The sequence below is a fragment of the Culex pipiens genome, chromosome 2, assembly GCF_016801865.2.
Source record: "Culex pipiens pallens isolate TS chromosome 2, TS_CPP_V2, whole genome shotgun sequence".
Lineage (NCBI taxonomy): Eukaryota > Metazoa > Arthropoda > Insecta > Diptera > Culicidae > Culex > Culex pipiens.
In genome coordinates, this window is record NC_068938.1 from 32,375,436 (window position 1) to 32,392,023 (window position 16,588).

The following is a 16,588-nucleotide window of genomic DNA, read 5'->3' on the forward strand; positions in this document are numbered from 1 at the left end:
CCTTAAAAAATAAACAAAAATAGTGTGTTTTTTTTCAAAACAAATATTTACTTTTTCTAAACAAGTCTCCATACAATTGCGGGCTGATCATGCAACGAAAATCTTTGGAAAAAAATTCTGACCGATTTGGTGTCTTTGGGAAAGGTGTAGGTTATGTTTAGAACTGTTAAAAAAATTGAAATTTCGAAATTTGGAAATAAGCCCTACCTCTTGAAAATTCCCAAAAGAGTGTTTTAAGCACATCATAAACGTAAGACTTGTTTAGAAAACTTTAAAAATAGACAATTTTACATAAGTTATTTTTTCACTTTGAAAACCAATAGACCAATAGTTCTCTAGATTTTGTCAATTAAAAAATTAAGGCTGAAACAAATTAAAAACTAAATTGAAAACCGGACCAATAGTTCTCTAGATTTTGTCAATTAAAAAATTAAGACTGAAACAAATTAAAAACTAAATTGACCTGTACTGTATCAAAATATGTGCAGTTGCTAACTGCATTTTTCAGAATTCAAAGTTTAACACAAATCAAACAACTCTCTTCAAAACAAGCAAATCAATTTTCTGTCCAATTAGCTTCAATTGCTGTCCATTCACGCTTTCGTGATAACGTCAACGGAAGTTGACGGCTCGGTGAACAATAATAATACGCAAAGGTCGTGCACCTCTTATCGGCCGCCGCCGCGTCAATAAGAACAAAAATTCGCAATTCAAGCAGTCCGGCATTCCATCGAAGGTTCGCACAGCTATTACTTATCATCGCCGGGATTCTTCCCTGGAATTCTTTGCTCCAACAAACACACCTCTCCGAGTCCGAAAATCTATTCAACCGCGTCGGCAAGATCCGTTCCAACTGTGAACTGTTTTGAGTCTGGGCATGTGTGTGTGTCGGTCATGAATGGATCCGATTCATTGACGTCCGATCGACGCGGAAGGTGGTGAAGAAGATGAACCTCGACACAGGGATTCCGTATACAGAACTTTGCCGTGTTGTGTTGGTTTTCTTCACCTCTCTTCTCACGACGACGATCCGTAAGGCTTCTCCTTGCCTCTTTTGTTGATTCTTGGTTGCATTTCGCTGCGCTGTAGCTTCACACTCACTCGAGATCACCGCGTCTCTATAGGATCGATTCTTCAATTCGATGCGCTGCTTCCCAGCCATAGAGTGAGACAACTGTCCTTTTTGGACCGAGCCTCATCGGAACAGCTGCCAGCAGCTGTCCGCAAACGCGCGTACCTGCTGCATCTACACCAGGAATGGCAAGATCCAGTTCAGTGGCTTGTTAAATAATCGAGCATTCTTCAACCTTTTCAGGTAGGTGGTTGCTGCTGTATTTGTCAAGATCTCCAAGTTCACACTCGGATGCCCTCTCCGATTCTGGTCGATCTCTACTTGGAGAGCGCACACCAGACCAAAGCTGGCCAATTTTAATCTCGTTTAGGGCCTCGAACTAGCGGATGGAATCTACGCGAGGAAAAGCTGAAGGTTCCAAGCTGACATTGACTTTCGGGTCGCGATCTGGGCGCGAGATCAGCGCCCCGCGTCTTTTGGGCTCAACCGACCATGTACCACGCCCCAGCAGAGTGGGCCCCGCGGCAAAAAAGCGAAAGTCGTGCGTTGATATCACAAAAATTTATATATTTTTAATACCAACCGGGCCGCGAAGGCTCCGTGAAAAGTGAAAGACGCCCGTCACACGTGTGTGTGCGCGATGGCATCAGCGGCGAACCGTTTCTTAAGGTCACACTTTCCTTTCGAGGTGTGTTTTGATTGCAGCGATTTGGGAACGCATTTTAAAACACACACAAACCGGTTACGGCGACTGACCACGAGGCGCTCAGCTGCGTCATTTGGGGGCCGTGTTTTATCAGTGTGGTTAAAGATTTGGGGGAGATTTGGAGCTGAACAGAGAGCGATAGCGGGCATGAGGTTGTTTATTTTTGTTTTGGTAGAGCAAATGAAGGTGGTTTGAAAGTAAAAGCATTTATATGGCACACTTGAGTGCAAAAAATTGGCAGTTTCATATAATATTATTTAGTTTTCAGTTTAACTCAAATTACTTTTCATTTTCTTTTGGAGCAATGAAACAGTTTATATTTTACAAGCTCTTCCCGGCAAACTTGGTCTTGCCCTTTTTAATTTTCCTGACGTTTAATGCTTGTTTGCTAATTCAGCCTCCTGTGATCAAAATTTGATTTTACGTAAATTTTCCCATACAATCTGCAGATGCTCCGGAATCGGTTCCAGAGTGGCCAAAGTAGAAATTTTTAGCATATAAACCTTCCTTGGGCTTATACGAACCCAACGCAACAAAGAGCACCTCGATCGGACATTCCGTGTTGAATTGATTCGCGTTCGAACAAAACCGTCGAAATTTTTTATATATATAGAAGATATTATTGCGGGCGTCAATAATTAGAGTTCACGCGCGGTGATACGACCGCAAGATAATGGTCGCATGACAGCCGCATGACAACTGCAGAACAAATTTTTGGCTGCTGTCAAAGGTTGCCTTGAGTTTTCAGCTGACTTTTTGAAAAATATTCAAAACAAACCAAGTTGACAGCCAAATCAACGCAGAATTTCAGTTCAACTTGCTGATTTTTACACTGCGGTAGTTAGGCGGCAATAATCTCCTGTCACTCACAGCGAAGGAGAAACGTGATTTTATCTCGCAATAAGCAATAGATTACACAGATTAATAGTGCTGGAAAACATTCCTAATCCAAATCGGATTCGTGATCAGGGTCGAAAATTACCTCTTAGGACAAAGTTTCATGCAAATCGACGAGCGATCGGGGCAATTGCTGTGTGAGTTGGTGGAGAACGACCCAAATTTTATTTAATTTTTTTTCCCCACCCCCTTTAAAACTGTCCTGAAAAAACTTAATACCTTACCTTTTACCTTTACCTTTTGCTTCAAGTTTTTAAATAAAATTGCTTGAAACTTTTTTTTATATACAGGAACAACATTATTTTTTTTTTCAAAATATTTTGAAATGTTTAGTGAAAATAGAAGTGCAATCAGGTGAAAATAAATGTATTTTTCTGCATTCATTATCACTTTTTGCACGATTGGGCTGGTTTGTAATTATTTTAAATTGAGGTGAAATCTGTATGTACTGTTCGTAAAAACTCAGATTTTTAAAAAATAATCATAGTGTTCATGGTGCTAGGTTAATTCCTTGCAAAATTAATTTGATTACCATTTTATTTCAAAGGTAGAATTCCCAAATAAAATTTAATATTAAAACTTGGATTATTCTTGATTGAATTACTGGGGCTTTATAATATTATTTTAATGTATAAATTCAGCCATTTTCTTGAATATTTTAGTTTTTTTTACTCCCGTGAAATCCAACAAAATTTGATGATTTGGTTAACTTTAAAACTGGAAATTTTCAGTTTGAAAAATCGCCTTTCTTAGATGCTTAATATATAATTAAGTGTTCAAATACTATTCCGGATGTTTAACATAAGATTTAATAGGTTATTTTAAATTTTTTCACGATCCGCGAAATTTCCGTGAAATTTTGTGTTTTCGAATACTGGTCCCCGCGAAATTTGCATTTTTTCAGCGTGAAAAATCACTAAGCCTGAGGCTCTATACTGTATTAAGGGGATAGGGGAAATTCTCCAAAAAGCTTCGCTTGAAGTTAGTTATTAGAATCGGAGTCGGCGGAGAACCCAGATTCGGAGTTGATGATGTCAAAATCTGAGAATTGCGAGACGGAGTCACTAAATCTTCAGAAGCCGGAGTCGAGTCGGCTAATTTCAACAAATTTGTATGGCCTTTTTAAGACTTCGCAGCCTTGCATTAGAATGGTAATAGGCATGGAATACGCCCTAAGCAAGTGTTATGACCATAGGATGAAGTTAGGAGTTGGTTAATCAGCCAATTCCTCAACAAATTCAATCGATCACCCAAAGACAACGAATCAATTTTCAGAAGAAAAGATCAATCCAAAAAAATGAAGACACCCGATTAAAGAGCTGGGGCGCAGCACGTGATGCATACCGGGTGGACACCTTGGCACCGATTGGTGCGCGGGCTCGACGCATCTTTCGAAGGTCTACGAATCGAACCACTTTTGCTTTTTGGTGAAATTCTTCTGCGAAGGTTTCGATCGTAAAAAGATTGGAAAGCGCGAGCGCGCGCGGAAATTAAAAATTTAGTTATGAAAAGTAATTAAGACGTGTTCGTTGGATAACAAGATGTTTGTAATGCAAAATGGCGTCTACGCACACACAGACTTTTGTGGCATTAAGACAGCGCCGTAAAAAGTGAAAAATGATTCGGACAAACAAGTCATAACACCTCGCGCAGCAGCACTAAATCAGCTGATTCAATTAAATGATGGTCGATTTTGACAGATATACGGACCCATGTAAGCCTCTCGGCATGAATTATGGAACGGACCCAGGCCGTGATGGACATCATTTTCGAAAGCGAAACAGCAGCATTCCTTTCGCGCGTAAATCTGCGGAATCCAGTAGAAAATCGCATACCTCGGTTCGCATCTGCATCCATTGCTGGGTGGGAGGCATCACTGATTCTCACCGGACTGTTAAGTTTACTCGCGAAAATGTGCGCCAACCATCGCGCAGTCGGTAAATGTATAAAACAATGTCGGAGCGGATTTTGCTTTCATCCACTCAATTCCAGAGGCGCTTCGGCCAAATGGGCCTCACCCCCCTCGGACTGATGGTCACAGCTTGCGGACACGATGCACGCGCGATGCTTCCAAGAGAGGGGAACATCCCACTTTTGCACACCTCACCGGTTCCGAGTCTTGGGTGGTGGTCGGTGGCCGATTTACAGGTGTTTTTGAATGAGTTATTGGTCTTTCTTTGAGCAAGGTGTAGAAAAAACCTTAATAATTGAAAGTATAAAAGAGTATTTCAACAATGGTTTCACAAAGATGGCAGAACTGTCTTTAACATCAATCCCTTCCCTACTAACCCCGAGTAGGCCGCGGGCAATCGGCTCCCCTCCCACTAACAATTACACACAAGATCCTCTGTAATTATTAAGTCAAATGTAATTACTTAGGGCGACTCGGTCCTAACCAGGTCCCAGTACCGAAAAGGACCTAATAAAAATAATTTTATGAAAAAAAAATGGCAGAACTCCAAGTAACGCTTCTGTACTCCCATCTGAGATCCAAAGTGACTACACAATTGACTGATTGCACAACTCGACATTTTTGAAGTTGATGTCAGTTAACGCTTCAGTTTCGTCAAGGTATGATAGATTTGAGCTCCCTGAACTCGCTTTAATCGACAGAACTCAATTTTAGTGAATTTTTTGCCAATACATAAATTTATAAATCTAGGATAGGGGAAATATACCCATTTTAAGCCTAATAAGCGGGCGTGTTTGAATGATGCTGGATAATATGGAGTGCTCCTTGAAATTTACCAAAACCAAGTACACCAACGAGTAGAGCAACTTTTTGTGAACATTTCTGTTTATTTTCACTTTTATTTAATGTTATGCTATTCCTTTTACAAACATTTAAAAACAATATTTCCCAAATGTATTCTAATCAGTCGTGAATGCATTGGGCCACGCCCATTTTTCTATTTTCAGCTTAGTTCTTTTTTTTTTCAGCGCTCTTTTAGGTCTGCTTAGTACTATCAAAATTGATGAAATTTTACGCGAACACTCACGAAAAGTAGCAGTTATAGAGAAAATTTCCTGGCATCACTGGCTCACTCCAACAGGCGCGGCTGGTGGTGTTGGTGGCCACCCTTTGTTCTTTATTTGCCTTCGCTTCTCGCTCGGTTTTCTTCAGTCTTCGATTGGAATCATTGGAATGGGTCGTCAAAAGTCAAACGTCAAAAGACTTGGCGCGTTTGTTTTTTTGATGGTGCTTGCTAATTATTTACATGTTTCGGGATTATTTTTCAAGTGAGTGACCAACTAATGTGCAAAAGAACATTTTGCCGGTAGTTGGAAGCAATTTCATATCTTAAGCGCTTTGAAATCGTTAACGCAAGTGAAAAGATATTGATGGCGACTTTCGTTAAGCAGTTAACCTCTCATTTTGCGTGTGGATGTATGTGCCACTAAAATGATGAGAAATGGTCTCGCAAAATAGAAATTATGATCAAAAGTGCATTAAATTTGATCTTTTTGGCCAGTAAATGGCATAAATTTGCGTGCTTACTTGAGGCGGTGCTGTTGCTGGTAAGTTTATAGTCTAAATAGTATTTTTGGAGCTTTAATCGAGTAAATTTTGCAGTTCAAAACCCCTAATCTAAGCCCGTTCCTGACAGTTAGAAGGTATCTCTCATTGTTTCAATCCCCGTTGTCCATTTAAAACAAAGATCCAGGTCGTCCAACTATCAAATCCTTCCCACACCTCCGTCCTAATCCTCTTGGTCGTCGTCGCCGCGGCGCGACCTGTTAAGAGGACGATGACTCTGCTGCTGCAAATGCAAAGTCCTTTGTCCGGAAAAACTCGTCGTACTTCGTCCTATTTATCTGGTTCAATGTGCCACAGAGCCTGTCGAACAACCCCCCCAGAACCGAGTCGGGGGTTGACTCTGGCGGCGTCACCGTCGGCGGCTGCAAAAAGGGAAACGAACATGACATGAGCTATTATAAAAGCCGAGAGAGAGAGAGTTTCCGATACTGATAACAAATCGTCGTTCGACTGTGGGGCGGTGCCAGACAGAGTTCCGGTCGTCTGCTGGCGATGTTGTGCACTCGTGTAGACCGGTTCTCGAGCCGTATGATTACGTAGAGAATCTACTATGTTTCGTCACAGAGTTGCCGCTGGCGGCGTTCGAACATGCGAGCGGGGTTGGAGAAGGGCGCGCATTACATTGGAAGCCCATCACGACGATCCGCTTTGATCTGCGAGGTACACCTGTTCATGGCGGAACAACACACGCAGCAGACCTGTGCAATTATTGACGATGACATCGTCCGAGACTATCCGGAAGCACGAGAGAAAGTGCTGTCCCCCGCGGATGGTGGAGGGCCGGTGCGTCACGAGACGCAGCATTTAATGATAAGCGTTTTTCTGCGGTGAAGACCTGCCGTGTCATGTCACCTGCTGGGGTTGTACTTCCCTCGTCATACGAGGAAGATTGGAATTTTGGGCGTAATTGGACACACGGCCCACCGATAAGGTTGATGAAAGTGGAGTAAATTAAAGTTTGGGGTGCGTAGCGAGATTGATATCAACGCAGCTACCACCAGGTAACTTTGAGTGTCATCACTGCGGAGTTGGGTCACACATAACCCAGAAACACCCCGTAACCTAGAAATGAAGCAATGGAAGAAGCGCACAATCAGTCGTAGGTCCCCCCCACTCGGAGAACAATGCTATCTGTCAATCGTTTTACGACTTCATCAGTCCGCAAATTGACGAGCAGTTGATGCTGAAACTAGGCTACACACCGCTCTCCGGCAGTAGGTGTGATCACCGCGAGCGCTTAGCGGTTCACCAGTCTTTCGAAAGATGACTTAAATTTCGTTCAAGATAGCCAACTAAGGGGGCGCTGCTGATTTAATTCGCTACGCGAACTTTGGGCAATTTTATCCACCTCCGTTGCGACACCCTTTTAAGTTGTTTGCCAAAGTACACGAAATCAGCGCAACGAAAAAAGTGCAGCTCGGAAGACAATGCGCGGACCTGTTGCAGACTGCACAAAGCCCCCCCAGCAGGTTCTGGTACACGGCAATTAGTTGCCTCCATGTGGGCATAATAAAAATGTCTAACTCTGGGTTTCTTTCTCGATTGGTGGAGTTACGCTACGCTGAGTTGGGAAAAACTGTGCGCGGTGGGTAGAAGGTCTCTCCATGCGTTGACGACCGTCGTACGCGCAATCCCAGTCAGTCAGGGCTGTACACCACAGGGCATGGGAAGGGAGACAATGGCCAGCTAGCACACCGGGGTTGATGTTGTAGAATGGGGACGAATGCCTCGTTGATTGCGCTGCAGCACAGAAGTACCGAGTCGATTGTTGGTGGGTCTTTGGGAAAAAGGTGTTTAAAAGACTAGTTTACCAGCAGCGGGTAGTAGCAGCTTGTAATACGTCTTCTTCATCAGCGCTGTTATTCTACGCGGTTGATGAGCTGCAGTGAAGTGATGACGACTATGGCGTCGGTGATGTTCTGTTCCAGGAATCACAACAGTTACACTGCAAATGTGAGTGCGACCACATGGCACATCGGCGTCAGTAGCCACTGACAGGGCAGTATTTTTATGCGAAGCTGGCTTTTAGTGAGTACGTACAGAGGTTCGTTGTGAACTTGAAATGAAGTGGTACTTCAACTTGAGTTTTGCACGAGGAAATATTGATTAATTACATATCGGCAATTTTTGGCAGTGTTCCCAGTTTTTAAAATTGCCTATTAAATGTCCAACTTCTAAGGCTGGTAATAAGCCCCCCCCCCCCCCCCCCTTCAAAGTTGGTCCGAAAAATCAGGGAGCAAAAAAAACCACTCAAATTCAATTTTCAAATTCCCGACTTTTTCCCGACTTTTCCAGAAACTCAAATAATAGGCATTTCTTATCTAAAGAATGATTTGAAACAAAAAACTCTTTATAAAAAAGTCAATATCAACCATCGAAAAAATATCTAAATGAATTATAACAAATCAAACTATTGACAATTTTCGTAAAATCAGAAACTTAATTATTTTTGTTCAGTTTAATAAACATGATTTTACAAAGTTCCGTTTTTATTTTTTAAATTTTTATATTGGATTTTATAATCAATGTTGATTTTAATAGTTGTCAACAAGCTTCCCATGCGCCAGTGCCAACGCACACCGCGGGTTTGGTTTTCTAGCTTCGGTACGTGCCTGAACCCATTTATGTATTGGTATCTTGGTACATCGTACCAGCGCACCACGACACTCTCGGCTCGCCCCATCGGTTTTGTGTCTGGCACTCACCCATGGCATGAACCCAGCGTGCCGTGGTACGTGTCGTGGTATTGAACCCGTTTTGTACCGCCAGCGCGTACCACGACACGTACCTCGGCTCGTAACGAGTGAAGCACCTTGGCTCATATACCGGGTTCATGCCATGGGTGAGTGCCAGACACAAAACCGACGCGGCGAACTGAGAGTGTCGTGGTGCGCTGGTACGATGAACCAAAATACCCTCGGTTCGTGTGAGTCGGGTACGGGTGTAAACCGAACAAAGCAGGCGCAAAGCAAACCCGAGGTACAAGCGAACCGCGTGTACCGCACGGTGCAGGGAAGCTTGGTTGTCAATATTAAACGGTTTTAATTTTTTTCAATTAAACATTCAGTTTGTAAATTTCCATGTTTCACCACTTATTTTATACGAAATGTTTAGAGACAATTCTTTAAACATATTTGCATTAATTTGAAAAAAAAATCAAATGTTTTTTGCAATTTTAATATATTTTTTTTTTCAAGATGAAAATAACTTTTTTCCATTTTTTCTTTCAGAACGAACAACGATTAGATTTCATTCAATATTTAAGTTTTCCTATAACTAAAATCAAGCTATATCGATAGTAATTTACTCACAGAAAGTTCAAGGGAAAAATTAGTAAAAAAAATATTGGAAATGACTTAATGAATTTAGTTAAACAATTAAAAATATTTGCCGCAAAAAACCCACACTGAAGTTTAAATTTTTTTCAAGCACTCAATCAATTTTACAAAATAAAACAGAATTATAACCGAGATCATAACTTTACGCTGGTCATAATCGTTAAAATTAGGCTCTATGTTTATATTAGTTTATTACCTTTGTTTGATATACAAAAATAATAAAAATCTTATGTTTAATAAAAACTATCATGTACATCTGTGTCAAATTTTAAATTTAAAGTTCCTAAGGGAGCATTGAGTAAACTTAAATTGAAAATTGTATAAAATATTAAAATAATTTTGAAAGAGTATGCTTAGGATTCCCGACTTTTTGACAAAAAAATCACAAATTCCTGACTTTTCCCGATTTCCTGCGGATTTTGACAAATTCCCGACTTTTTTTCCGACTTTCCCGCTTTCCCATTTGAGTGGGCAATTTGTTTTTAAAATGCATCATTTTTAGCATGTTTGGGTTGATTTAAAAATCACCTGAATTCTATAAATAAATTCAACCTTAAAACACGTCTCGCCCCGATTACTCAAGCAACAGAACACGCTTACGAAATTCTAATCAAAAAAGAATTAATTCGGTAGCTCTCACGGTAAGCTGCCAAATGCTGTCACATTAGCAGAGTCACAATTCGGCCACCCCGAACCGTGACATCGCGTGGACACGGACACACAACAGTCCATACGTCACGACTCGCCCCATGATCTCATGAAACAGGCATTTCTCGTCAGACAGCAGCCTTTAACCTACACTATGGCAGCGTTGGTGGCACATTCGTTTGAGCAACTCCTAGCACAGTTTTGCGTTCCAGCTAGGTTGTAACGTTGTAGTCAGAGAAATTTGAAGATTCGTTAGCGTTGACTCTCGCTACCAAACATATCAGTGCGGAACTGACCTTCAAACGAATGCGCCATCAGACGACGGGTTAAGCCGTCGTCGTCGTCACCTCTCAAAAGCTCGTTGATTCAGGGTGTGAAATTCCGGCTTGGCCAAACCAGCCGATTTGCATACCTCTTTGCGACTGTGACTGTTTCTTCCAGTCGTTGAGGTTTTTCGGCCGGCGTCAATGAAGTCGAACGAGTCGGTGTGTCGATGTGTTTTGCATGCCGTTTCAAGTTGGACTTGAAGTTGTTCGAGAGATTCCAACGGCGACATTGATTTCTTTGGAATTTTTCATACGACGGGCGTCCTTGACACAGGCGAGTTGTTGTGCGTGGCGTGGCGTGACGGTTCTGAGGGCTACCGTTTCGGGGACCAACTCTTTGATTGGCGATAACCTTCACTTTGGTTTAAGTCGAACTTAATTACTACTTTTATGTAGTTCCCGCTGTTAGGGTGCGGCCGAGGAGGCCTGTGTTTAGGTCGAGATAAGCGTGTTGATTGTTTGACCGGCGAATGTAAATTGAGCAATTTGAATCAATTTATGGCCACAGCCACGGCGACGGCGGGCACTTCCGTTTTGATAATGGATTTGTAGGACAAAAACGCGGTATCACGTACGGCGAGGTAGAAAAAGTTACATTTCGCCCATAAAAACGCACTTTGCAGGTCGATATTGGTGGATGCGCGCGTTATTAAATCCAAACCCATAATCATCATCATCGCACGTTGCAATTCTCGCAAAATAAAAAAAAAACAACACGCGATCGTATTAATGTTTTATGGCCAGAAAAAAGGCTCACCAAAAGCTCACCAAGTGAGGGGTGCAAATTACTTCGAAATTAAGCGCGTTGTAAGACGATTTTTTTGGATGACGGAATTATGCATCGCGATGGTGAACTCAGAGGTACCCAGCAATGAACTTGGCTAATGGGGTGGAAATTGTGAATGATTTTCCAATAATGCTCATCAAATAGGAATCAAGCAATTTAAATAATCTTTAAGTATGCCTAAAGGATTACAAGTTTTGTTTAAATATGACTTTTCTGTATTTTACAAAAAAAATATCGCCATAAAACAAATTTTAATGTATATTTCCGATATTTCCGAACCATTGGCAAACATTTACTCTATTTTCACTATTATCATCTGGCAACATTGCCAGATGTTTTGAGCACCTAAATAAATTTTATTAAAATTACGCCCGGAACTTTAGTTGTGATGTTAACAAAAAAAACCCGAGTCAAGACTTCCCGAACTGGCAACACTGTCCCGATATATCGTAATTTAGATGGAATATACAAAACTTAAGTACAGTACTAGTTCGGTAACTGAGTGTTGTTTAACTGGGCTGCTTTTTAACTGGGCGCTTGATAAGCCACCATAATCGCATCGTCGAGCAGCTCAAATCGGAACTCCTATCCGAGTTGAAAACCGAGTTGAGTGCGAACTTTGCGAAGCTCATTGCGTCGAACTCGTTGACTCCTAAGTCAGCAAGTCACGGTGCTGGTGGGTTTCGCGGTCCCGGAAGCCGCCGACTTTTCAACAATCCTGCACCGCCTCTAAGGCCGCATCCCATGCCGCCGCAACATGACACCGGTAAACCCAAGGAAACTGCCGATGTTGTGGAAGGAGTAGTCGCTGAAGGGTATGGGACAGCCACTGAAGAGGAAGTTCCTCGTTTCTGGCTTTACCTTTCCCGTGTTTCGCGGAATGTCACGGAAGCGCAAATCGCGAAGCTTGCCGTCGATCGCCTAGGAGTCGTAGACGTCAAAGTCAAGAGGCTGGTCGCCAAAGGCAAAGACGTCAGCAGAATGAGATTTATCTCGTTCAAAGTTGGTGTGCATGTCGACCTGAAGCACAAAGCCCTCGCTTCTGCGACGTGGCCTGACGGTCTCGTGTTCCGCGAATTTGAAGAACGCAACGCAGAAATTTTTTGGGAGCCTTCAAGTGCTGTCGTGAACACTCAGGAAAATCCGCCACCCCCCCCGTCCCAACCCTTAACGACGCCGACGACGCCGAGTTTGCCGCCGGAGTCTGCACCGCAATCGACTCCAAAGAAACCGGAGCATGTTTTGGAAAATTCGGAAGATACAGAGTTGACTGGAGGTTCACCCATGGATCATCAGACAGACTAACGTGCGGCACAATCGTGCCAACAATCCCAGCATCTTTTCGCTCTTCATCCCAGCATCTACCAGTACGAGTCCTCCAGTTTTCGCCAGGACGCGCCGTAGAAAGCCCTGTGGGAGCCCCTCGCCTGCCCGACGCCACCACGTCTTCACCACGCCAACGCTTGAGAACCCCTGCAAGTCGCAGCCATCAGAGCCGTCCTGGTGCTGGTGTCGGTGTCGGGGGAGGGGTCTCTCAACCGGCGCCCTTCGGCAAGTACCCTTCTCGATCGCAACATTTCCTGCCTGATGTCCGTCCAATTTCTAGCTCGTGTGCCAGCACGTCGGCGACTCAGACTGCAAACGTCTCACCGCCGTCATTTCGAGCAATCCAGTTTTCGCCAGGACGCGCCGTAGAAAGCCCTGTGGGAGCCCCTCGCCTGCCCGACGCCACCACGTCTTCACCACGCCAACGCTTGAGAACCCCTGCAAGTCGCAGCCATCAGAGCCGTCCTGGTGCTGGTGTCGGTGTCGGGGGAGGGGTCTCTCAACCGGCGCCCTTCGGCAAGTACCCTTCTCGATCGCAACATTTCCTGCCTGATGTCCGTCCAATTTCTAGCTCGTGTGCCAGCACGTCGGCGACTCAGACTGCAAACGTCTCACCGCCGTCATTTCGAGCAATCCAGTTTTCGCCAGGACGCGCCGTAGAAAGCCCTGTGGGAGCCCCTCGCCTGCCCGACGCCACCACGTCTTCACCACGCCAACGCTTGAGAACCCCTGCAAGTCGCAGCCATCAGAGCCGTCCTGGCGCTGGTGTCGGTGTCGGGGGAGGGGTCTCTCAACCGGCGCCCTTCGGCAAGTACCCTTCTCGATCGCAACATTTCCTGCCTGATGTCCGTCCAATTTCTAGCTCGTGTGCCAGCACGTCGGCGACTCAGACTGCAAACGTCTCACCGCCGTCATTTCGAGCAATCCAGTTTTCGCCAGGACGCGCCGTAGAAAGCCCTGTGGGAGCCCCTCGCCTGCCCGACGCCACCACGTCTTCACCACGCCAACGCTTGAGAACCCCTGCAAGTCGCAGCCATCAGAGCCGTCCTGGTGCTGGTGTCGGTGTCGGGGGAGGGGTCTCTCAACCGGTGCCCTTCGGCAAGTACCCTTCTCGATCGCAACATTTCCTGCCTGATGTCCGTCCAACTTCTAGCTCGTGTGCCAGTCCGTCGGCGACTCAAATCGCAAACGCCTCGACGCTGTCAGCCACCGTCCCTAGTCAACTCGCTAATGATGTTCAACCCCAACGCCCCGGCTCCGTGGACCGTCGTGACTCCTCACTGCTAACTATTTACTACCAGAACGTTAGAGGACTAAGAACGAAAACAAATCAACTGCACCTGTCGCTGAGCTCGTGTGATTACGACGTGATCGCATTTTCTGAAACGTGGCTCAATGCGAAGATTGTGGACTCAGAGCTTTCTTCGGATTATACCTTTTATCGTGCCGATCGTAGTCGTGAAACAAGCGTCTTGGAGAGAGGTGGCGGCGTCTTGATCGGTGTCAAAAAACGTTTTCACCCGGAACCCATTCATTTGCTGGGCGGCGAGAAGCTTGAGCAGATCGCAGTGCGCATCCCCTTGCCTGGAAAGACGTTATTCGTCTGCTGTGTTTACATTCCTCCCAACTCAGATGCAACTATCTACACTCAGCACTCATCGTGTGTTCAACAACTGTGCGATCTGGCGCAAGGTCCTGATGAAGTCATCGTCGTTGGCGACTACAACGTTCCGAATCTCTCTTGGCATTTCGACGAAGACATCAACGGGTACCTGCCTAGCGGCCAATCTACTGAACAGGAAGTTGCTCTGATTGAGGACGTTCTTGGTACTGGCCTCCAGCAAATGTTTGATCTTCCGAACGCAAATGGACGATTACTCGATCTGGCCCTCGTAAGCGACTCGTCTCGATTCCAACTCATTGAACCACCCCGTGCCATTCTCAAGGTTGACGCACATCACAGGCCGTTTATCCTAGTTCTCGATATGCAATCAACGGGGACCGCTGCCGAACAAGCCGGAACGTACTACGACTTTGCTAACTGCGACACCACGGCATTAAACAACTCTATTGCAAGCTTGGACTGGGCTAATCTGCTACTCGTTGGATCTGTTGATGACATCGTTGAACGATTCTACGACAAGCTAAATGAAATTATCCGAGAGGTTGTACCTCTAAAGCATCGACGTCCGCACCCAAACAGCCACCAGCCTTGGTGGAATCGAGAGACCCGTAATCTTCGCAACAGGCTGCGAAAAGCAAGGAAACGTTTCCTTAAACATCCGACGGAAATGCTGGGCAGGGAGTTGGCGGATCGAGAGTTGCACTACGAGATGAGCTTAGAAGCTGCCTTCCGAGGATACATCAGTGGCATCGAATCGAACCTGAAGCGTGAGCCGAAATCCTTCTGGGCGTTCGTGAAGAAGCGGAAGCAAGACAAAGGGATTCCGCAGGACATGGTGTATCGTGACTCAAGCGCCTCAACGCCAGACGATTCTGTACAACTGTTTGCAGATTCTGTTGGGGCTGGACACGCTGTTGAAGAGGAGACAGAGGATGCAGCAGCTGTTTATCTTCGATCTTTTGACGAAAAGGCTGGACTGTCAAAAATTGTCTCAACTTCTGATCGTTTATGTTCCACCACGTAATCTTCGTCGAAATCCGTCTATGTTTCGTCTATCTGTGCACCATACTGTGTATGGACACAACCAACCATTTGATGTATGCTGTCGTTTGTTTAATGTAGTTTCTGACCGTTTTGTTTTAAATATGACGAAAGATAGTTTTAAGAAATTAATTAGCTGTTAGGAAACAGTCTGTTCAAGACGAAGAAGATAAATAAATAACTGGGCTGCAGCCCAGTTTTAAAAGCTGACAAACGTCAAAAAACAAGAACAAAGCAAAATGATCGAGGGGTAAGTCGATGCAAAAAAAATCATCAACAATTTTTTTTTTAAGGTGAAAATGAACATGAAATTTCATGTCATATTCAAAGGATTTTTAAAGGGTATGTTCTGGATTTTGTTTGAGTTGCTTTCTTTTTTTTTTTCGCTAAGAAAATAAAATGCATTCATTTTTCCCTCGTTTTTTAACATAAAAAAATACGTAAAAATACTCACATTCACATCGGAAGAATCAGACGGCAGGCGTTGTTTCACCGGCACGCAAAATAGCGCCAGATTGTCCTATCCTTGCTCGAGTTCACAAAACGGACAGGACACTTGAACTTGTTTTCGTTTTGCTTCTTCTTCTTCCTCCTCTCCCTTTTCTTCTTTCGTGTGGATAGTTTGCGTAGTTCAGCCACAGGTCACTTCCGGTGTTGTTGTCGTCGTCGTTGCTTGCGTTGTTTTTCGGCAATTACTGCACCATTCCACCTTCCTACACACAATTTCACGGAACCATGCACAACTTAATTGGTTCAGAGGCCTCCGGTCTGGAACCCAGGGGTCCAGCGGGTCACTTTGTCACTGCGTACACCCCCTCACACTAGCGCAAAACGGAACTCCGCAGTCGATCGCGCGGTAATTGAACCGAAGCAAATAGCATTAAGTAATCCAATTTGCGCGGCGAACGTGCTATTTTGTATGAGTTGAGTTGGTGTCGTTGTTTACGTTCGCAATTGTTTGCTTTCAAGTTTCAGCATTCACTCGATAGTTATTTTGAATTTTATTCACACTGAATGTGTTGTCAACAGAACTTCTTTCCCCAACTTAGAATGGTATTAGTGGCGTACAAGTCACGTAAACATGTTGCTCTAGCATGAAACAGTAGAACGCAACAAGTTTTTACTCCTGCCACTTCCACACTTTTTGGTCTTCCGTAACTCCGATGTCGACTTCGCTGTATTGTGCGGCCGTTCAGTGGCACATGTGCACTGGTGTTGGTTCGGAATTCTCGTGGACACTTCTGATTCCACCACACACAAGTCGCTGGATCAAGCCTGAGAGTGC